Below are 22,960 nucleotides of genomic sequence, written 5' to 3'. Positions count from 1 at the left end.
CTCTCACACACACATTTATTGAACTACTTCAGCCCTTCATATCACAATCTTCGTTATCTTTCTGTGTCTCTTTTGTCTTACCCTCCATTCTCTTCTGCCCAGTGTTTGTTCAGAGGCCTAAAACAGCATATGCCCAGTTTCTCACCAACAAGATGATTTCCTCTCATCCTTTCATCTTTATCACTGGCCAGTTTCTCCCAGTCAGGGGAAGACAAATATTTTGCATGGCCTTAAACTAACACAAAAGCAGATCCTCTCAGGCGCCAAGAAGTCAGGGGAGTTTGTGGCCATCCCCCCTTCCCCATCCCACCCTACCCCTATTTTGGAGGGGGGGCAGTTCAGTTTCTTCTCCATTCTCCCAACCCACTCACTCCAGTGACTACTCTGAAAATAAGAACTGACAAGAAAGACTGCCATTTTGGACGAGAAAAGGGGGCGGGTGAAAACTTTCATCCTTGAGGTTGGGTGGTTTTTTTCTCTCTTTTAATTTTTTCCCCTTTTGGCAGGTGGTTGATGGAAACCACATGACTCTTCAGTCCCTGAAGTCGTTTTTGGGAGTGTGTGGTGTGTGTGTGTTCAGTGAGCCTCATTGAAACCAGCTTGCCTACAAGGGAAGTCAACCCCTCTCAATTCCCTCCAGTACATTACAGCCTCCTCTAGCTCCGTGAAGGGCTCAACACACACACACAGCTCCGGTCTGCTGGCGGGGAAAAAAAAACACCACGGAGTCGACGAAGAGAAAATAAGAAGGGGATTTAAAGGCAGAAGGATAAGGCAGTTGGCTGGAGAAGAAAGTCTGCCTCACGTTGTGACACCCAGGACCAAAGTTCTGACCGAAAGGTACATTTTCTTTTCGTTTTGCTTTCCCCCTTGCAATTTTTTTCTCATGGACTATCCTTGTGGTGGATAAGTTGAGTACAATGGACCACACAGGAACTGCAGCCATAGGGAATTAAACCCATGAGCCTGGGCTTCTAGACCCCCTTGCTCTCACTAAACCTTAACTTCCAGGGCTCCCTGGCTGTAACTACTACAACTGTTTTCTTAACTGCTTCTTATAACTCACATGGCATCCCACTCTCCTCTAGGAATGTTCTGATGCTTCCCTAAGTATACCTGACTCCTGCTTCATTCACCCCTCTGCTCTGAATATTAGAGACCACTCTGTTTTAATCCCTCACTTTTAAATGTGTATACTACATTATTTCTAGCAGAGCTTGGAAATGTTACTTTTTTGAACTACAACTCCCATCAGCCCCAGCCAGCATGACCACTGGATTGGGCTGATGGGAGTTGTAGTTCAAAAAAGTAACTTTTCCAAGCTCTGATTTTTAGAGCTCGGGAATGGGATCCAGGAGTCTTGGATACCCACTCCAACCACTGGGGACCATTCTCTTCCCTGAAGACAGTCCTACTTTGCACCCTCCCTTTGCCCTAAGCCTCTAACTATAATGCATATATATACTGGAATTCTTATCTGTGGCTGCCACTTATCTCAGTTCTGCTCCCCCTCCCCACAAGCTGATGAGAATTGGGCTGTTAACAGCTTGATCTTAAACTCCCTGGCTCTCAGGTTTCCATTTGTTGCTTTCATCTGCTTGGCAGCTGCCTAACCCTGCAAGAACAAGACAAGATTTCTTGGTTTTCTTTCTTACTCCTTGGAACAATCTTCAGGGTGCTCACTTTTGTACCACTGCCATGTTCTCCGAACTTCGTTAGAGGGATGGTTCACCCAATTAGGTCTTCTCCCCACTCAGAGGTCAGGGGGGGCTCTTACCACCATGAGGCATGGCAGGATCTCATGCACTGGATTTTGAGCACCATTAAGGGTGGCAGAATGAGATTCAAGACATAGGGCCCAATCCACTGGGAAGTTATTTTGCACAATGCCCCACTGAAATGAACACTGGTGGCACAAGAGCAGAAAGCAGGTTGTGCCACATACAACAATAGAATTACAGAGGTGGAAGGGAACTTGGACGTCATCTAGTCATTTAGGAAGGCAGTGTCTGTGTGTTTGGATTGGGCTAGCCCTGTGAATATGTCTCAGAGTCTCTGGGTACATATTTGCCAGGACAAATATATATGTGAACTGGGTGACAATGGGCAATGTCCATGATCACACCAACTGGAAATGTGGGGATTGTAGTCAGGACCATGACTATGTTCACCTAGCTAATATGCTGCATGTCAGTATGTACCCAAGGAAAATGGGAACTGCTAGTGTGCAGAGAGGGTTTTTTTTAATTGTGTGCACCTTCCTAAAGGGACTTCCTAAAGGGATTTGGCCTTGGAATCCCTTAGTTTTATCCCACTCTCCTCTCCATCCCAGGGCTCGATGCACTTCTCCTCCCATCCATCACAAGCTAAAAACTTACTTTGTTGTGGTAAAAAAACCCCAAAGGCTGAGATTCTTAGGAAGCTGAATCCCCCATGTTCCACCACCCCACCGCTCCTAGGGAATTGTGGCATTGACTCCAGCACCCTCAATATGAACTTGGCATCACCCAGGATCATTATAAGAAGAGCCCTGCTGGCTCAGACGAGGGGCAACATTAGTCCAGAATTCTGTGGCCAGCTAGATCCTATAGATGGGGCATGAAGTAAATTGCCCTGAAGTTTCTCCCCAGCATCTCATATTCAGAGGCATATTGCCTTTGGATGTGGAGGCTTCACTTAGGTCTCGAGGCTGGGTGCCATTGGTAGACCTGCATGCCCTTCATGTATTTGTCTAATCCCTCTTATAAAGCTACATGAGCCATCACCGTCTCTCACAGGAGCAAATTCCTTAACTTAATCATAAGTTGCACAAAAGAGTACATTATTTTGTCCATTTTGAACCTACTGCCTGTCAGATTTTTATTTTTTGTCCTAGTACTGTTCTGCTTTTCCTCATCCCAAACCTCTAGATGTCTCCTCCTCCTCCTCCCAATAGCTTTGGGAAGATTTTTGGAGGCATTCTTTCCCATTTCCCCTGCTGGTGTTGGGGAGTCCACCTCCCTCCCCTAGCTAGTGATAGAATCTGGTGGCATTTACCCACATTCTCACCCCTCTTCTCAGTCCCCCAACCCCCAAGACCCCCATCCCTTGTTAGATTAGATCTGGGGTCCACTGTGATCTGTGCCTATGGTCTACAATCTAGTGCTGCATTATTTAATTTTATTTTTACCCAAGCACGGCTGTTAGTTATGTATGGAATAAGGCACCCTGCTGCTTGTTTGTCCAAAGTGAGAATGAAACATGAGCATAGCAGACTGGAAGAGCTTTTCATTCATAGCCAGCATAAATGTTTGCAAACTGGAACGGCAAAGCCATCAACGTCTCCAGGAGCATCTTATTCCCACCCTTGGAAGAAATTATATGGGGAGGCCCCAAGGTGGATGGGAAACCACCAGAACTCCAGTTTAAGCAAAGCCTCATTGATCCTTTCAAAAGAATCATGCAAAAGATAAGATACTAAATGGGGGGGGAAGGAAACTGGGTTATCAAAGGATTAGACAGAGGGAGAGGTGTCGATCTAAATGGTGATAGTTTGTGGCTATCATTGAGCAAAGGAGAATGGCAGAGTGTGGTGGTCAGATTTTTAGGGGAGGGAGGGATGGAGAGGGTTAGGTAGTCAATAGAAACAGGAGACAGCAGGGCTCTAATTTCATCTCTGAGAGAGGAGGTCCAGCAGGCTTGGGCAGGGAGGGCTGGGAGAAAACCACAAACATGCTCATCAAGTCTGCATCCTAGTGCCAGCTCCTGCCTTTGAGTGTGAGGTTTCCTTGGCATGCTGGCTGCTGAGCTGGCAAGCATGGCTCACTGCCTGCCACAGAATCACCACCCTGGCTCCACATAGTCACCGGTGCCCCAAAGCTATAGAGGTTCCTCCTAGCCACACCATGTGGCATTCAGCCACAACCTCATACCACACACACTCCCACACATACACACACACCAGCCCATCTCTGAATTTAGCTCAAATGCTTGTTAACTCTTCATTAGATTATCTGGCACTGTGCTGATGAAAGCTTTATCTGGGTTTTACTCCACCACCACCACTACAGCAGGTTGCTTCATTCCAGACAACTTGTTCATTGAGCATTCATCCTGATTTGTTTGCAGGGAGATTAGAGGACAGCTATTTAATGAGCATTCTGATTTATTTATGGGAAGCTTAAATGATATTGTGCATCTCAGCACAAGCTATCCTACACTTTTCAGTGTGTTTTTTCATCACTTTCCTTATTGCGAAAAGTCCAGTCTCTGGATGGGTGTGGGGAGCGGGTATGTTCCACAAGATGTCCCAACCAACTATAATTGTGTAACCTGAATTTGCCAGTATGTGATTTATTTATTTATTGCACTTGTATACCACCCTATAGCCGAAGCTCTCTGGGCAGTTTACAGCAATCAAAAACATTAAAACAAATATACAATTTAAAACACATGTTTTAAAAACAATTTAAAACACAATTTTAAAATTTAAAACAATATAAAAACAATTTAAAACACATGCTAAAATGCCTGGGAGAAGAGGAAAGTCTTGACCTGGCGCCGAAAAGATAACAGTGTTGGCACCAGGCGCACCTCGTCAACAAGATCGTTCCATAATTTGGGGGCCACCACTGAGAAGGCCCTCTCCCATGTTGCCACCCTCCGAGCTTCCCTTGGAGTAGGCACCCGGAGGAGGGCCTTTGATCTTGAAAGTAGTGTATGGGTGGGTTTGTATCGGGAGAGGCGTTCCATCAGGTATTGTGGTCCCAAGCCATGTAAGGCTTTATAGGTCAAAACCAGCACCTTGAATCGAGCTCAGAAACATACAGGCAGCCAGTGCAAGCGGGCCAGAATTGGTTTTATATGTTTGGACTGTCTGGTCCCTGTTACCAATCTGGCCGCTGCATTTTGCACAAGCTGCAGTTTCCGAACCGTCTTCAAAGGCAGCCCCACGTAGAGTGCATTGCAGTAATCTAATTTGGAGGTTACCAGAGCATGGACAACTGAAGCCAGGTTATCCCTGTCCAGATAGGGACGTAGTTGGGCCTCCAACCAAAGTTGGTAGAAGGCACTCCGTGCCACTGAGGCTACCTGAGCCTCAAGTGACAGAGATGGTTCTAGGAGAACCCCCAAGCTACAAACCTGCTCCTTCAGGGGGAATGCGACCCCATCCAGAACAGGTTGGATGTCCACCATCTGGACCACCCACTAACAGCATCTCAGTCTTGTCTGGATTGAGCCTCAGTTTATTAGCCCTCATCCAGTCCATTGTCGCAGCCAGGCACCGGTTCAGCACATTGACAGCCTCACCTGAAGAAGATGAAAAGGAGAAATAGAGCTGCGTGTCATCAGCATACTGATGGCAACGCACTCCAAAGCTCCGGATGACCGCACCCAACGGTTTCATGTAGATGTTGAACAGCATGGGGGACAGAACTGACCCCTGCGGAACCCTCTACTGGAGAGTCCAGGGTGCCGAGCAATGTTCCTCAAGCACCACCTTCTGGAGGCGACCTGCCAAGTAGTAGCGGAACCACCGCAATGCAGTACCTCCCACTCCCAACTCAGCTAGTCTCCCCAGAAGGATACCATGGTCGATGGTATCGAAAGCCGCTGAGAGATCAAGGAGAATCAACAGAGTCCCTGTCTCTCTCCTGACAAAGGTCATCATACAGGGCGACCAAGGCTGTTTCCGTGCCAAAACCAGGCCTGAAACCCGACTGAAATGGATCCAGATAATCGGTCTCATCCAAGAGTGTCTGGAGCTGGCCTGCAACCACTCGTTCAAGGACCTTGCCCAGGAATTGAACATTTGCTACTGGCCTATAGTTATTAAGATTTTCTGGGTCCAGGGAGGGCCTCTTCAGGAGTGGTCTCACTACTGCCTCTTTCAGGCAGCCAGGGACCACCCCCTCTCGCAGAGAGGCATGAATCACTTCCCTGGCCCAGCCGGCTGTTACATCCCTGCTAGCTTTTATTAGCCAAGAAGGGCAAGGATCTAGCACAGAAGTGGTTGCACGAACCTGTCCAAGCACCTTGTCAACGTCCGCAAGCTGCACCAACTGAAACTCATCCAAGAAATCGGGACAAGGCTGTGCTCTGGATACCTCGCTTGATTCACCTGCTATAACACTGGAGTCTAAGTGATTGAAACCCATCTGAAAATAGCAACAATCTGGAAGCCCCTTGAGAAAGGATGGCTAGCTTCATTACCATCCCAACTCCCAAACTGCCCAGAGAGAGTCAGGATACCTTGGTGGACCCCACCATCCCCTGTAACCATGATGGGCCACTTTGGCTGTAAATACACTAATCGCCACATCAAAGCATTTCCATTAGCCACACCTGGAAGGGGAATGGGTTGATCAGTTGCAAAATCTCTTTGAAGCTGAATTTTTTTAAAAAAAATCACACTCAAGCTGCTCCCACCAGGTTTTATAGTAAAAGGGGGTGGGATTTGAGTAGCATTGTGTGCTCCTATTTTCAGAAGAGACCCACACTGGCTCTCAGACTTCATGGTTTCTTAATCAAATGCACCAATGACCCTTACTTTCTTATACTGCATGGAGCCAAAAATTCCCTTTAATCCAGGGCAGGAAATACTATCCACGGGAGAGAACAGAACACCATGCCAATAAATGGGTCCTACTTTGAGTGTTTGCTTCTATGTGTGATTATATAATCATTTATTATTTATTATTTCTAGGGCTCCTAAAATCTGCTAGCAACACTAGCCATTTATATTGTGCTTTAGGCTATTCAGAGCACTTCACATATATTGTCTTGTAACATTTCCAACAACCCTGTAAAGTAGGTTGATATTGTCATCCTCATATAGTAGTCAATGGATGACAGTGGCAGAGGCAAAATTTCAACCAAAGGCTTCCCATCTCATAGCTCAGTTTCTTAATCCCCATGCTTGAACAGTAATGATGCCAAAACTTGTTGAAGATTGTGATGCTGACATAAAACTCTGCATTTGGCATGAGCCTGCTTTCACTGTATGCATTGCACTACAGTGACAGTATAATCCTATTACATGTCTTCTCAAAAGTAAGCCCCATTGAGTAGGATAGGACTTGTGTACAATGGGACTTTCTCCCAGGAAAGTGTTAATTGGATTGCAATTTTTCAAATGGAAGCAAGCAACATACTTAATACTGAGAAATATGTCAGAAATGTAGCAGTTGCCGTATTGTGGCTAATTACGAATTATTCAGTTCATTGACATTATACGCCAAAGTATAAGCTAATTTATTTATCCTATTTATATTTCATCCTTCCTCCAAGAATAATCCCATTTTATGCTCACAACAACCTTCTGAGGTAGGCAAGGTTGGGGAACCTGTTGTCTTCCAGTTATTGTTATTATTATTATTGTCTTTATTTATACACCGCCATCCTTCCAAAACTGAAACTCGCGGCGGCTTCCAAATAAAAACACATATAATTAAAACATACAGAGTCTAGATTAAAATAAAATTAAACTAATTCCAATATTAAAACCATTCATACTTATAGCTAAAACAGAATCAAAAAACCAGTTTAAAAATGGATGAATTAGGCAAAAATTGAAGAATTGTTGGACTGCAACGCATATCCATGAGACCATATTGACCATGTGGCTGGGACTGATGGGAGCTGGGAGTCCAACAACTTCTGGAGGGTCATCCCTGGAGGTAGAGTGAGGTACAGTGAATGGCCTGGGGGTACCCAGTGAGATTCATGGCTGTGCAAGAAATTGAATCTGAATCTTCCCTGCTGAAGTCCAGGGCTCTTCATCCACTACATGAGCTGTTTTCAAACTAGAGTGAACACTTTCCACACTGAGTTCTCATTGTCTTCTCTCCAGGATTCTGGAGCATCTTTGAGCATTGGCCAAGCCTTTTGGGCCTCCCTGGAAAAGTGTTGACTGAGTGTGTGCGCCCTACAACAGGCCTCTGGAGCTGCACATGGCCAAAGAAGATTGGTAGCAAGCTCATTGGCTCTTATCTTTGAGGAATTCCTGATAAGCTGGAACTGTATGGCTCCCTGAAACACAGTTTGAAAACATAGGAAGCTGCCTTATATCAGCTCAGACCAACAGTCCATGTGCGTCACTATTGCCTTTGTTGAATGGCAGCAGCAGTACAGAGGCTGCTTCCAGACATAACGTATATTGATTGATGCAGGGATGGATGAATCTATCAGTGTCAGTTTCCCCAGTTTCTAATTTTTCTAATCTTACATTCAGTTTTCCATATTTCCACAGCAATTTGCACAGGGGGTGGGGGGAGCCAGCATTTTAGTATGAATTTCTCTTGCATGAACATATGCATCCCCATATAAATGCATTTTTGTTAGCGAACTATAACAAAATTCAGAGAAGTACAGATTTGGATAGCTGTGTTCTGATTTGCATATTGGCTCCAGAAATTTGAACTAAGCCATTTCTCAGTAAAATACAAACAAAATTGAATTTCTTCCCCCGCTCCTAATATTGAGCAATCATACTTGTTTTCACAAGATTTGCATGGAAGTTCTACAACGTCACCGTCAAGCGGTTGTTCTCTTACATTTTCCCCTGTTGTTTTCCATCACTTTTCTTACTCCAAAAAATCTGCAAAAAAATGGGAGCAGGAAGCAGATTTGTTGTGGAAGACTAATATTTAGCCATTGTTATTTATTGCAGTTTACTCACTTTCTCTGTGGTGGGTTATGAAGGTGAACTCTTATTGCACAAAGGGCATATAGTGACATCTACTCAAATGTGTATGAGACCTGTGCAAACGTAGGACAGTGTGAAAACGGTCAGTGTCTCTGGTATTGATCTTTCCTATCATCTGCTATCTGGTCATTTTTAATTGGAGATACCAGGGAATAAATTCCGCACCTTCTCCATGGAAAACATGTGCTCTGCCACTGAGCTACAATCCCTGCCCATTGCATTACATCATGTTGGCCTGCTTTGCATGGCATGGTAAACCAAAACTATGGCTTATTGGGACTTACTGCTGGCCCCCAGAGAGGAGCTCAAACCCATATTGCTACTCCCCAGTCCTCACTCAGTGTAGTGCAGTGCAGCAGCTAAGCCAAGGTTTGGCTTAGCTTGTTGTTGGAAACCCAGATCGTGGTTCAGCTTTCTCCTCCTTAACCGTGATCTGTAACCAAGAACACACTTCGGCTACAGATCGTGGTTAAGGAGGAGAGAGCTGAACCACGATCCAGGTTTTCAACAACACACTTTAGTTTAGCTGCTGTGCTGTGCTGAGCTAAAAAGACTAGGGAGAAGCAAATCAGCTATGATTCTCCTCCCCAGGACTCAGGAGCCAGTGCGTTCTTGCTAAACCATGGCTTGTGTTATGTGAAAAAGTGGCCATTGGCTTTTGAAGCTGACAGTTATGTGGCTTTTGTTCTACAATATTATCATGAAACATTTATTCTTATGGTGAGAAATTGGATTCCTCATCTGGAAAAAAACAACAAACTTTGATTCAGGAGATTTGAAAAAGCATACTTGACTTGGGCTTTTTTCATTAGCTTCTTTGCATCTGATTCTAGCTTTTTAGCCATCGCAACCTGCCTTTCCAACCATGTGGGCTAGAAACCTACTTTTTCAAATATTGAAAGCTAGAACATTTAGGAATATATTGCACATAGAACCACATAGAACTGCTTTTGGGCTCTAGGGCAGTGGTTCCCAACCTGGGGGCCGGGACCCCCAGGGGGGCCGCGAAGTAATCCAGAGGGGGCCGTGAACAGTAAAAAAATGAATTATTAATTTTTTTAAAAAAGTCTTCACTCCCTCGACACTGTCTGCTTTCCACTGGGGCTGCAGATGACACCTCCCCCTTGCTCCAAACAAGAGGGGAGGCCTTTTGCTGAAGCGCCAGAGCATCTTTCAGGTGCACTAAGGGCAGGCATCTGCCTATAAAACACATGGCAGATGCCAAAGGAGGCTGAGGGTGGAGCAACCAGGAAGAAGAGGGGATTACTATCACTGATTCCCGTCTCCTTGCACTGACAACACCCTAACTTAGAATGAGAGGAGAGGGGTTTTTGTGAAGCAAAAAGAAGCAAGCCTGCAAAGAAAGGCTGCTTTCCCCCTTCCTTCCTGGCAGCCAGCCTGCCTCCCTGGGGGGAGGGGGGGTCACAAAAAATTTTCAGCTTATAAAGGGGGTCCCGTGCTCATAAAGGTTGGGAACCACTGCTCTAGGGGACTGTTTGTTTGCAGGCTTACATTGCAAAATGGCCTCTCATTGGCATTGTTGTTAAAAATATATTCCAGTCTTAAAATGGTTAGTTGTGTGAGACAGAAACCAAATTACTTGAGGTACTTGAGATTTAGAAACAAAAGTAAAGACTCGGGTTTTGATGTCTCCGATTGGTAAAGGGAAGTGCAGTTTGGTGTGCTGGAGGAGCATGGGAGCCTGGTCTCCTACATTCCATTCATGAAAAGCAAAATCTGGCTGGATCCCAGTGGCTGTTGCATAGGAGGACACTAACACAGAGGGAGCTGTGTAGAGCTTTGCAGTTACATTTTGGGTACACTAAAATAGCCAGAACAGGGACACAAGCACGGCTAGTCCAAGACTTTTTGTTGCAAGAAATCCGAATGCCACCCACCCTGCACATACACAGAAAATCACACACATATTACCACAATCCACCAAGAAGCTCTCCTGAGCAAGTCTCATTGAAATGCATGGCAGCTGCAAAAAATATACTGCAGTGGAGCATTAAAGGGATTGCACCCTGTGAGGTTGCATACACACCATATCTTTAAAGCACATTCAAACCACATCACACCCCCCCCAAAGAATCCTGGGAACTGTAGTTTACACCTCACAGAGCTACAACTCCCAGCATCCTTAACAAACTACAGTTCCCAGGATTCTTCGGGGCGGAGGCGAGATGTGCTTTGAACAGTAGTATAGTAGCAAATTCAGACGTGCAGGGTCGCTTCATGAGAGTCACAGCCACACCTTCCCCCCCCTTTTTGTTGCTGGGTTGAGAATGAGATTTTTGTTAATGCCTTATCAGAACAACAGACATCCCTAGATGAAAGGGGAGTTAGCGACTAAAAACAGCCTCCTCCGTAGCTGATTCATCTCCTTTCACTTTGATTGGCTCCAATCAGCAGGAAAGGACAAGGAAGCATGTTAGAAGACTCTTCTCAGTGGCTAACACACACCTCTTTCACGCTGATTGGCTCATAGGATGCTAGAGATATAGCGACCCTGCTAGGACCCTGCTCCCCCAAAAAGTAAGGTGTCTAAGCCAACCCGAGACCCTGGACGACTACATCCCTGGCTTTGAACGTGCATTAAAGTTATGTACACAGCCTAAATGAGCTGCTTTTCCTTAGCCCAAGAGAAAATAAAAGTCAGTGAGACTAGGTTTACATTTCTTCACGCCACATTCCCTTTAACATTCCTCCATATTAGTTTTAAAGTAAAAAAAAATGTGGAGAATTGTATATTGCCAGTTGTCAATGCTGAAAATAAGGTTCAAATCATATTTTGTTTTGGTTTGCTTTTATGAATATAACATGTATGTACTCAACAAGCAGACAATGTCTGGTTTGTTGATCTTAGGGCTTATCCACATGGGAGCATTTCTTCATAGCAAATACACTGCTTTTACTGTTGTAATAGATTTGCAAGGTCCACACTTCGTGCTCAACGGTAGCTTTAAATCCATTGTTTTCCATTCACACAAGTAGGTGTTCCTCTGGGAAGGATTAGTGTTGCTCTTTGTGGCCCTGCCCTCTAATTTTACATTTTTACTCCCTCCAGTTGCTCAGTTACTGGGCATGTACAAATATTTTTTTACTTGCGCAGTATTTGTTCTCTGCTGCCCCAGAGGGTAGGACTAGGTCTAATGGTTTTAAGTTGCAGGAGTGTAGATTCAGATTGGACATTAGAAGGAACTTCTTGACAGTAAGTGCAGTTCCACAATGGAACCGACTGCCTAGGGAGGTGGTGGGATCCCCTTCGCTGGATGTCTTCAAGCAGAGGCTGGACAGCTGTCTGCGGAAGATGCTCTAGCTGTGGATTTCCTGCTGTGAGCAGGGGGTTGGACTCGATGGCCTACAAGGCCCCTTCCAACTCTATGATTCTATGATTCTATTTCCACTCCCTCCTGCGCCCACCGTTTCCTGAAGTTTGGCAGTTGAAAAGAAGTGGGGTAATCTGCCCTCCCTTTCTCAGCTGCCCCTTGCTTTTTCTGAGGTTCTTCCCCACTGGAAAAACAAATCAATATAACATCGATACTTTAAATAAAATATCAGTATCAGTATTAATATCAGTATATTTGAGGAAACTTTTTTAAAAACATCCACTTTATATTTTTTAGGAAAAAAATTGGAAACCAGGCACAGAGAGATGTTACTTCAAAATTCTCTCCGCTAAGATAGATAATATGAGAAAGAATGATAAAAATCCTATGGCAATTCCCATCACTACTTACAAGGAGTGAAGGAAGATTTCTCAGGGAGAAAGGGAGGAAAGAAGGGAGGGCTGCAGCAAACTGTGAAGGGGTAAGGACAGAGCAGTCAGAAGATGCTAGATAAATCACTGGAAACAAAATAGAATTCATAGGAGAGTTAGTGGGCGGAGAAAGGGGAATAGATGAAGTGATGATTCACCCACCCACTAAAAACCATCAAAGCAAACCATCTTCGAAGACATGTGGTGAGGAGTGGAGCCATATTGTTCTAAACTTTTCATATTATCAGTGGATTGGCTTAGTACAGTTTTACAGGAGGAAAAGTGCATGATAGCTTCTGTTTTCCAGTAACGTCATGTGAATAATGTGAATTAAAAGATGTGAGTAGCACCAAACACACACTAAAGCACCGTGTAGAAGAGCCCTCTTAATGCACAGACCAGCTGAGCTCTTGCAAGGAGTTTCTCAAGCAGCTTTCCTCTTGCAACTCTTAGGTTGCAATCCAACACACACTTACCTGGGAGTAAGTCCCATTGAACCCAATGGAGCTTACTTCTGAGTAGACATGTATTGGATTGAAACTTTAACAACAAAATAGCGGTACTTAGGAAACTTCAGAGAGGAGATAAACAGTACAATGAGGAATGCAAACTGGGATGAAGAAAAGCAAAACTGCAGACATGGATAAATTAAGAGTTGTAGGGCAGTTTGGTGCAATATGGACAGTGCATACCATCTAAAGAGGTAGAACTGGCAAGTCTGGTTGCTAACAGGGTTGTGAACTTTTCAAACAGCCCTTACCCTTGTACCTGAAACTAGAGACAACAGCTAGCACCAACCATATTCAAAATCTAGATAGTTACAGAGATAAGAAAATATTAGACTACCACACAGCCTGAACAGATACTAAACTTCTCTAAGGCCAAACAGAGAGATGTTGCTTTAGTCCTGAACATTTAATGATAAAGGCTGTGCTGTCAGAACTGAGCTTTAAGCAGTCAGAGCCATAGACCCCACCAGCACCTAAAAAGATCTGGTTACTGCTCAGACAAGGTCCTAGCCCAAAAGCCCTGCTGTCCAGGTGAGTCCAATGGCCTGCCTGGGTGGGCAGAGCCAACCCATACTCTGAGAATACTTCACTACCAGGAAGGTATTTTAAACTGTAGTTTCATTAGCTCACCATATGAGACACTTATACAGTTATCAATAACCTTCTACAATTGTCTCAAGGCAATATATAGTAAAAACGGGGGGGAAATTAAAAACACAAAATAGAGCAGATATATTTAAAACAAAACTGACACCAATGGCAAAGACTCATTCAGCCATCTGGGAAAGTCTGTCAGAACAAAAATGTCTTCAATTTTTCCAGAAAGTGCACCTAGCTAACTAGAGAGCCAAAGGTTCCTGGTTTGAGCCCTGGTGGTTCTCTGACATCTGTATGTCTGTAGGCAACCAGTTCAGCTTAATACTGGAAGGCACCATAAAGCCTACATGAGACCTTTAACACCTTCATGAAATCCCCACCATTGATGTAAAGAAAGAAGGTGGGGCTAGCCTTGATGTGGGTAGAATAGCTAGGGTTTTAGAATTCTGTGTTTGAGTCCCAGAGAAGGGTGATGATGACACAGTATGAAAAAAGAAGGCAACAGGAACCCTGGGAGAAAAGCCAAACAAACTGTTAGAGCAGGAAAAGAAAATGGTTCTTTCTACTAGCTTGCAGTGGAAGACATTTAAAGGTAGTGTAAAAGATGTCTCTAGGGAGGCTGTAGGAGGCATCAGTCGCCCTACAGCCTTTTTTTTAATGATGAAATTTAGTCCTGGAATAGGTGAAGTAACAAATAAAGCAGAGTGGGCCTCTGAAGCACATGTAGATTTCCTTTCCTTCACTTCTGGGTACTTATTTATTTATTAGATTTACATCCTGTCCTTTCTCCCAGTAGGAGCCCAGGGTGCTAAAAACACTAAAAAGCACTAAAAACACTTTAACACATCATAAAAACAGATTTTAAAATATATTTTAAAAAGCTTTAAAAGCATCTTTTTTAAAAAAAAGGTTTAAAAACATATTAAAAAGCAATTCCCACGTAGATGCAGACTGGGATAAGGTCTCTACTTAAAAGGCTTGTTGAAAGAGGAAGGTCTTCAGTAGGTGTCAAAAAGATAACAGAGATGGCTCCTGTCTAATACTTAAGGGGAGGGAAATTCAGAGTGTCTGTGCCACAACACTAAAGGTCTACTTCCTGTGTTGTGTGGAATGGACCTCCTGATAAGATGATATCTGCAGGAGGCCTTCACCTGCAGAGTGTAGTGATCAACGGTATATAAGGGGTAAGATGATATTTAAGGTATCCTGGTCCCAAGCTGTATAGGACTTTGTATACCAAAACTAGAACCTTGAGCTTAGCCCAGTAGGTAGGTAGCCCTAATGGGTAGCCAGTCCAATTCTTTCAGCAGCAGGGTGACATGCTAGCAATACCCTGCCCCAGTGAGCGGTCTCGCAGCCACATTTTGCACCAGCTGCAGCTTCCAGACCAACCTCAAGAGTAGCCCCATTACAGTAATCCAGCCTGGAGGTTACCAGTGTGTGGACAACAGTGGTCAGGCTATCCCAGTCTAGAAACGGCCACAGATCTCTTACCAGCTGAAGCTGGTAAAAGGCACTCCTGGCCACTGAGGTCACCTGGGCCTCTAGCGATAAAGATGGATCCAGGAACACCCCCAGACTACGGACTTGCTCTTTCAGAGACAGTATGACCCCATCCAAATCAGGCAACTGATAAATTATCCGAACTCAGGAACCACCAACCCACAGCATCTCCGTCTTGCTAGGATTCAGACTCAGTTTATTGGCCCTCATCCAGCCCACCACCGAGTCCAGGCAGCGGTCCAAGGCTTGCACGGCCTCTCCTAATTCAGATGTTACAGAGAAGTAGAGCTGGGTATTGTCAGCATACTGCTGACACCTCACCCCCAAACTCCTGATGACTGCTCCCAAGGGCTTCATATAGATGTTAAACAGCGTTGGGGGCAAGATGGTACCATGTGGTACCCCACAGCACAACTGCCAGGGGGCCAAAAGACAATCTCCCAATGCTATTGTCTGACAATAGTGCCTCCAAGTTGGCCCAGAAGGATACCATGGTAAATGTATCAAAAGCTGCTGAGAGATCAAGTAAGAATAACAGGGTTGCACTCCCCCTGTTCTTCTCCCAATAAAAGTCATCCACCAGGGCAACCAAGTTGCATAACCAAGCCTGAACCCAGACTGGAATGGGTCAAGATAATCTGTTTCATCCAAGAGCACTTACAATTGCTGTACCACAACCCTCTCAATCATCTTCCCTAAGAAAGGGGTATTTACGACCGGTCAGCAGTTGTTGCAAACCAATGGGTCCAGGGTGGGCTTTTTCAGGAGCAGTTGGATCACTGTCTCTTTCAGGGAGGTTGGAACCACTCCCTCCCACAACGATGCATTGACTACATGCTGGATCCACTCAGTCAAACCCCCTGAGCAAGCTTTAATAAGCCAAGGGCAAGGCTTGAGCGGACATGTTGCTGGCCGCATCGTTGCAAGCACCTTGTCCACGTCATCAGGCAGCAACAACTGAAACTGTTCCCAAGAAGTTGCAGCAGACGTTGCACTGGTCACCTCACTGAGGACTACAATAGATATGGATGAGGCATCAAGATTGCTACAGAGGCGAGCAACTTTACCCTCAAAGTGCCTTGCAAACAGTGGGCCTCCGAAGGGTCTAAAACTCAATTTCCTGGAGTTGATGTCAACAGACTCTTGACAATACAGAAAAGCTCCACTGGACAGCTACTTGAGGATGTGATGGTGGCAGAGAAGTGGGCCTTCTTTGTCACCCTCACTGCCGCACAGTAGGCACGGCTATGATGTTTTACTCGTGCCCAATCAGCCTCACAGCACGTCTTTTGCCTCTTGCGGTCAAGCTGTTGTCCAGCCTGTTTCATTGCCCTCAGCTCACTGGTGCACCAAGGTGCAAACTGGGATCCATAATGCCGGAGAGGGTGCTCAGGGGCAACCATGTCAAGAGCCCGATGTCATGCTGCAGAACAGCGAGGCGCAAGGGCTTCAACAGGGTCACCTGCTGTATCTACAAGGAACTCTGTATCTACTAGGGCATTCAGGAATCCTGTTGATTCCATTAGTCTCTAGGGACAGACCATCTTAATCTGTCCATCACTCCTGCAGGGGTGGATCGGAACCATGAGCCGAGACAGCCTCCGCCAGCTCGGTCAGAGAAGCAGCAACCCTAGTTTACTGTCTCCTTGGCTCGACACCAGGTGCAGGCCCTCACAGCCAGCTCCAAGACACAGTGGTTTCCTGGTGACAGAGATGGAAGTTCTGTAGACCACAGCAACTCCTCCCCCCTGCAGTCTGTGCTGGTGTTGCACGGAGTATCCAGATGGACAAAGCTGGGTCAGATCACCTCCTCCCAGCTCACCCACCCAGGTCTTGGTAATGCACACCAAATTGGCACCTTCATCCATGATCAAATCATGGATGAACGTGGTCTTATTGTGTACCGATCTGGTGTTAAACCACAGCACACACAGGCCAGTGGGCACAGCAACCAAGCAACGAGGAACCTGCCCATAGAAGAAGTGCGAGCGAGGAACAAGGTGCAGGTAGCCTTGCCCTTCTGTGGTAGTTCACCACCTCCCCATGGCCATACCTTCCTGTACCCATGAATCTGATGTTGACCACTCAGCAACCCGTTGTTCTGAGTTTGCGCGATATTTTGCAGATAAAATTGCTCAGATTCGCTCCGACTTAGGCGCTAAAATTGATACAGTCTCTGTGGATGTAACTTTGGCCCCTGCTTGTCTAATTAAAATGGATTCTTTCCAGCTTGTTCAACCCGAAGATGTGGACAAAATTCTCGGAGAGGCACGTCTGACCACCTGCATGTTAGATCCTTGCCCTTCCTGGCTTATAAAAAATGCCAGAGGGGGACTGGTTGAGTGGACCAGGGAAGTGATTAATGCCTCCTTACAACAAGGCAGAATGCCCCTTAGTTTAAAGGAGGCAGTGATAAGACCTTTATTGAAAAAATCCTCCCTGGACTCCTCAATATTAGGCAACTACCGCCCAGTCTCCAATATTCCTTTTTTGGGCAAGATAATAGAGCGGGTGGTGGCCGCTCAGCTCCAGAGTTTTTTGGATGAGACAGACTATCTAGATCCATTCCAATCTGGTTTCAGGCCCGGTTATGGAACTGAGACGGCTTTGGTCGCCTTGGTGGATGACCTTCGTAGGGAACTGGACAGGGGGAGTGTGTCCCTGTTAGTTCTACTGGATCTCTCAGCAGCTTTCGATACCATCGACCATGGTATCCTCCTGGACCACCTCTCTGGGATGGGACTTGGAGGCACGGTGTTACGATGGCTTCAGTCCTTCCTAGAGGGTTGAACCCAGAAGGTGGTTATGGGGGATGCCTGTTCGACCCCTGGCCATTGACCTATGGGGTCCCTCAGGGTTCAATTCTATCCCCCATGTTATTTAACATCTACATGAAACCACTGGGAGAGGTCATCCGGAGTTTTGGGGTTCGGTGCCACCAATATGCAGATGACACCCAACTCTACTCCTCTTTTCCACCTAATGATGCCAAGGAAGCTGTCCAGGTTCTAAACCGATGCCTGGTATCAGTGGTGGACTGGATGGGGATGAACAAGCTGAAATTAAATCCTGACAAGACAGAAGTGCTCCTTGTCAGTCGTAAGGCGGATCAGGGGATAGGGATTCAACTTGTGCTGGATGGGGTTACACTCCCCCTGAAATCGCAGGTGCGCAGTTTGGGGGTACTCCTGGACTCAGCTTTGAGCCTGGAGGCCCAGGTTTCTGCTGTTGCCGGGAGTGCCTTTGCTCAATTAAGATTAGTTCGCCAACTGTGCCCGTTCTTTGACCTGTCTGACTTGACTACGGTGACACACGCCTTAGTTACATCCCGATTAGACTACTGAAACGCGCTCTACGTAGGGCTGCCTTTGAAGACTGCTCGGAAACTTAAATTGGTACAAAGAGCTGCAGCCAGAATGTTAACTGGAGCTGGGCTCAGGGAACACACAACCCCTTTGTTGTACCAGCTCCACTTGCTGCCAATATGTTTCCGGGCACAATTCAAAGTGCTGGTTTTGACCTATAAAGCCTTATACGGCTTAGGTCCAGGTTATCTGCTAGATCGTATCTCCCCCTATGATCCTGCCTGGATTCTGAGATCATCCGGTGAGGCCTTACTTTCTACTCCTTCTTTTTCACAAGTTTCTCTTGTAAAGACACAAAATATGGCTTTTTCGCTGGCTGCCCCCAGATTGTGGAATTCCCTCCCCAGTGAAGTACGATTAGCTTCCTCACTTCTTTCCTTCCGTGCTAAGGTGAAGACGATCCTATTCAGACGGGCTTTTAATTGAATTGGTAATTAACTCTTACCTTGTATTTGATTTAATTCATTTTAACTATTTTAATTCTGTATATTTACTGTTTTAACTCTTCATGATTATTTTTGTAACCAACCCTGGGTTCTTTGGAAAAAGGGCGGGGTATAAATATTTTAAATAAATAAATAAATACCCATGATCACTAACTGGGGTGGCATCACCCATGTTCCTCCCTACCAAGACTCCTCCTAAACACCTGATATGGACCCAGCAAGAGCCCTGAACCAATTTTCCCAGTAGGCCTCTGAGAGAATTGGGAACAGTCAGACCACTTAATATCTTTCACACAGGGCACGTCTACTCCCCCATCTCACACCCATGGAGGACCAGCCTTCTGCCAGTTACAGACTCTCACTCTGAAGGCATCTGGCAACTTTCTCCAGTTCACCACACAGGCTCTCACCCTGTACAGGAACAACATCTGGAGGCACACCGGTTGGTAAAGGCTGCCCTAAGGGGATCCCCAAGGGGCAACCCCACCAGCAGAAGACTTGCTGCCCAAGGGTAATCGGGCTTTTATGCCCCCTGACCCAGCCAGAAGCTGGGTTGACTGCAGCCTCTCTCTGGAGTCAGGGTCAAGCAGGGGGTCCCAGTCCTTGCAGCACTTACCAGGGAGACAGCAGCTCAGAGGAGCAAGCAAGCACCCAGATGCTAAGGTAGTCACTCCCAGGGCAGGTCTTCTCCAGTCCCCCAGCGCTGCAGCTGTTCCCCTTCCAGCCAGTGGTTAAAAAGAGAGGTGCCAAGATTCCAGAATATATGGTTGCCCTGCTCTGATTCCAGAGGGTATACAAATATAACTCGGGTTGCCAGGTTCAGGGCCTGAGATTTATCCTGTATCTTTAGGAGAAAGTCAGCCAAGTGCAGGTGTTCTTACAACACTGTAATGGGAAAAACCACAAGGTGGAATTCTCCCTTCCCCCTGCACAACTTTTAAAGATACAGAAGACCTCTTGGTTGCCAGGATCATGGATACAGGATCGGTCTCAGGCCCTGAGCCTGCCAACCCTAGATATAACATAAATTTGAACAGCAGGGATGCTGTGGAAGCACATAAAATAACAGTGAATGTTGTTTCACATGTACCTTCTTCTCTCCAGGACTGTACTCAGAGGAAGCCAGATGTTCTGTTTGCAGCAGAAGCTAACTGGGCACTGCACTGATTGGCTGGAGCATGTGATATCATGAAACCACTTCCTCCTGCCCCATCTTGACAGAATGATTGTATTATCAGACTAGGACTGGGGAACCAGGGTACTTCCAGACTGTCACTATTTTGGGGTGGGATTCAATTGCATACCAGCAAATTCAGGTTGGGCATTTATAGTTGATGGGAGGTCTTGTGCAAGAAACCCACTTCCCCAAAATATCACTTTTTTCAATACAGAAAGTGGTGGTAAAATCAACGGGAAAGTGTGGGATAACATTTGCTCCCGAAGTCATTGTCCACATCTGCACTATAAAGCAGTCTTTATAGCACTCTTATAGCACTTTAAACAGTCATAGTTTCCTCCAAATAATCATGGGAACTCTAATTTGCTACGGGTGCTGAGGAGTTGTTAAAAGACCTCCTATTCTCCTCACAGAGCTATAATTCCCAGAGTGGTTTAACAATCAATTGCTCTTCATAGGGGATTCTGGGAATTGTAGGTCTGTGGGAGAAATAGGGGTCTCCCAACAACTCTTAGCACCCATAACAATCTATATTTCCCAGGATTTTTTATGCAAAGCCATGACTGTCTAAAGTTTTATCATAATGCTTTAACTGTAGGGTAGATACACACTAGTCGCCAGATAAAAGTATATCCATTATCCACACCTGGAGGGGGAATGGGTTGAGCTACTGATCAGTTGAGAAATATCTTTGAAGCTGAATATTAAAAAAATAAATACACACAAGCTGCTCCCACCAGGTTTTGCAGTAAAAAGGGGCGGGGTTTGACTAGTGTCATGTGCCCCCATTTTCAGAAAAGAGAGGTGGAGACACACTGGAACCAGCAGAACACGAGTATGTTTTTCTACCCATTGAGTGTGGATGTGGCTGTCTAATCTTCCTGCAAACAAATCAGGATGAATGCTCAATAAATAAGTCACCTGGAAGTGCCCCCAAGTTCAAACTCCCATTGCTTACTGAATAACTTTGGACTAGTTACTCTTTCCAAACCGAGACTGAAATAACTGTTTGCCAGCATCTTTAGGTCAGTGCTGGTAGCACTCTGGAAAGCAGCAGAAGTGGCAGTAATGGATGTGTCCACCAGGATTTACATCATAAATTACGGCCAGTGGTCTCAGCTGCGGATATATCCATATTACAACAAAGACCTGAGGTGGCTCACGGGACTATCAGCTTAGATAAAAGCATCCAACTGTTTAGCTGCTCCTGTGCCTTCAATGGTAGTTTGTCATGCAAAAAATAAGCATTATATTTTCTATATGCCAATGAAAGCCTCATTAGCTTAAAATTTAGCATACCAGAATGTGAAAGGCACAGGAGCATGGCAAAAAAAAAAAAAAGCCAAAAAACTGGCAACCCTAGTGGAGAATGGCCACTGTGACCAATAGCTGCATCTGTGGTATCTTCTTGGGAGGGACTAGAATCTTGGAGCACCAACTGATTTTACCACATTTTGTGCACAAAAGGGTGTAGGAGCAGCAGACTGGTTGTATGGTCCAAAGTGAGCCCATTGTAAAGTAGAAAAAAGAAAATACAGAGTGATTCAGTGGGTTGAACTTTTAAGAGCTGTGTCCTCAGGTCCTTCCACAACCACTGATGCCCTGTGAATGTGTAAGGCCTGCTATTCTTTCTTCTACCTTGCTAGTATCTTCAGACACACACACAATCCTCCCAAGCTCTCCTGGACAGTCCTACTTGTGTTTTGTTTCTGTCTAGTGCTGCACAAGTGAACCCAGATGCCAGGGAGACTTTTCCACCAGCCCGGCGTCTGCTCCAAAACTGGAACAGAGAACTGGGTGTGACCCCGCCTGTAATCGCAAACACTCAGATCCTGGGATATAAAGGCTGCTATTGTGGGCTCTGGGGGGGCTGTGGGTTTGGAAGGGATGTGAAACGCTTCGGCAGAGACTCCAGCCTCCTGTAATTGTTGGCTGTGGCCTGTGTGGAGAGCAGCTTTTACTGGAAGCAGCTCTTCTCTTACAAGGAAAGGACATTTATATCCTGGGCTGCTCCAGCAGAGACAATCTGATGGGCAGAGTAGCCACCTTTTCTTCCAAGCCTTGCTCCTGTGTCTACAACAGCAGCATAACATTTAAAAAAAAAAACAGAGATAGAATGAAGAGAGAAAGCTTGAGCTGTTTACTTTCTGCATGACAGGCTGTTGTTAAAGGCACAGGAGCACAGCTGGTAAAAAGAGGTAAAAGAAAGAAAGAAACTTGCAGGGGCAAAAGGACCAAGGACCATCTAGTCCAGCATCCTGTTCTCCCAGGGGCCAACCAGTTGCCCATGGGAAGTCAGCAAGCAAAACCTGAACACAAGAGCACTCTCTCCACCTAGGATTCCCAGCAACTGGCATCAGAGGAGGTAGAACCTAGCCATTGTAACTAGTAGCCAATTGATAGCCTTAACCTCCATGAATTTGTCTAATCCCCTTGTCTGATCCTCTCCCTCTGCTTGTGTCCTGTTCCTTCTTACTGCTCCCTGAGGCAAAAGGACAATGGCAGGGACAGGTGAGCTCTCCAAGTTCTCAGGCCCCAGTGCCTGACTGACCCAACCAGCCACAAACCCTGGAAGGAGGGAGGGAAGCAACAGTAATCTACTAAGTACTACCAAGGTGGAGGGGAGTCTTGGCAGCTTTAGCAGCACACAAGTTTACCCCTCTCTCCAATTTCTGCTGTTCCAAGAGAAGGACACGATTTCCAACCTACAAGCTTTGTATGACAATGGTTTTCAAACAGTATTGCAGGGAAACCTTGGATTTTCTTCCAAAGATTTTTTAATGAGCAATTATTTCAATTAATCATGATGAGAAAATTGGTAATGGTGGATGGCTTGCTTTCTGATCATAGTAATTTGACTATAGTTTATTGTGATGTTAGAACGTGGCCAGTGTATTTTTGTGTATAGCGAGGA

At 45.6% G+C, this 22,960-nt stretch overlaps 1 protein-coding gene across 6 annotated transcripts in view; it reads left to right on the top strand.

The window, feature by feature from the left end:
* The first annotated feature begins 506 nt into the window (after window positions 1–506).
* BGN (biglycan) overlaps window positions 507–22,960 on the top strand; it is an 85,819-nt gene continuing 63,365 nt past the window's right edge. For 4 of the 6 annotated variants that reach the window (XM_061621664.1, XM_061621665.1, XM_061621662.1 and 1 more), the window contains exon 1: window positions 507–840. The gene's annotated coding sequence lies outside the window, so the exon portion shown is untranslated. The remainder of the gene's footprint in view (window positions 841–22,960) is intronic. The other 2 variants (XM_061621661.1, XM_061621666.1) reach the window with 2 other exon arrangements.

Source organism: Rhineura floridana, chromosome 3 (assembly GCF_030035675.1).
Source record: "Rhineura floridana isolate rRhiFlo1 chromosome 3, rRhiFlo1.hap2, whole genome shotgun sequence".
Classification (NCBI taxonomy): Eukaryota; Metazoa; Chordata; class Lepidosauria; order Squamata; family Rhineuridae; genus Rhineura; species Rhineura floridana.
This window is presented reverse-complemented; position numbering and strand designations above follow the sequence as displayed.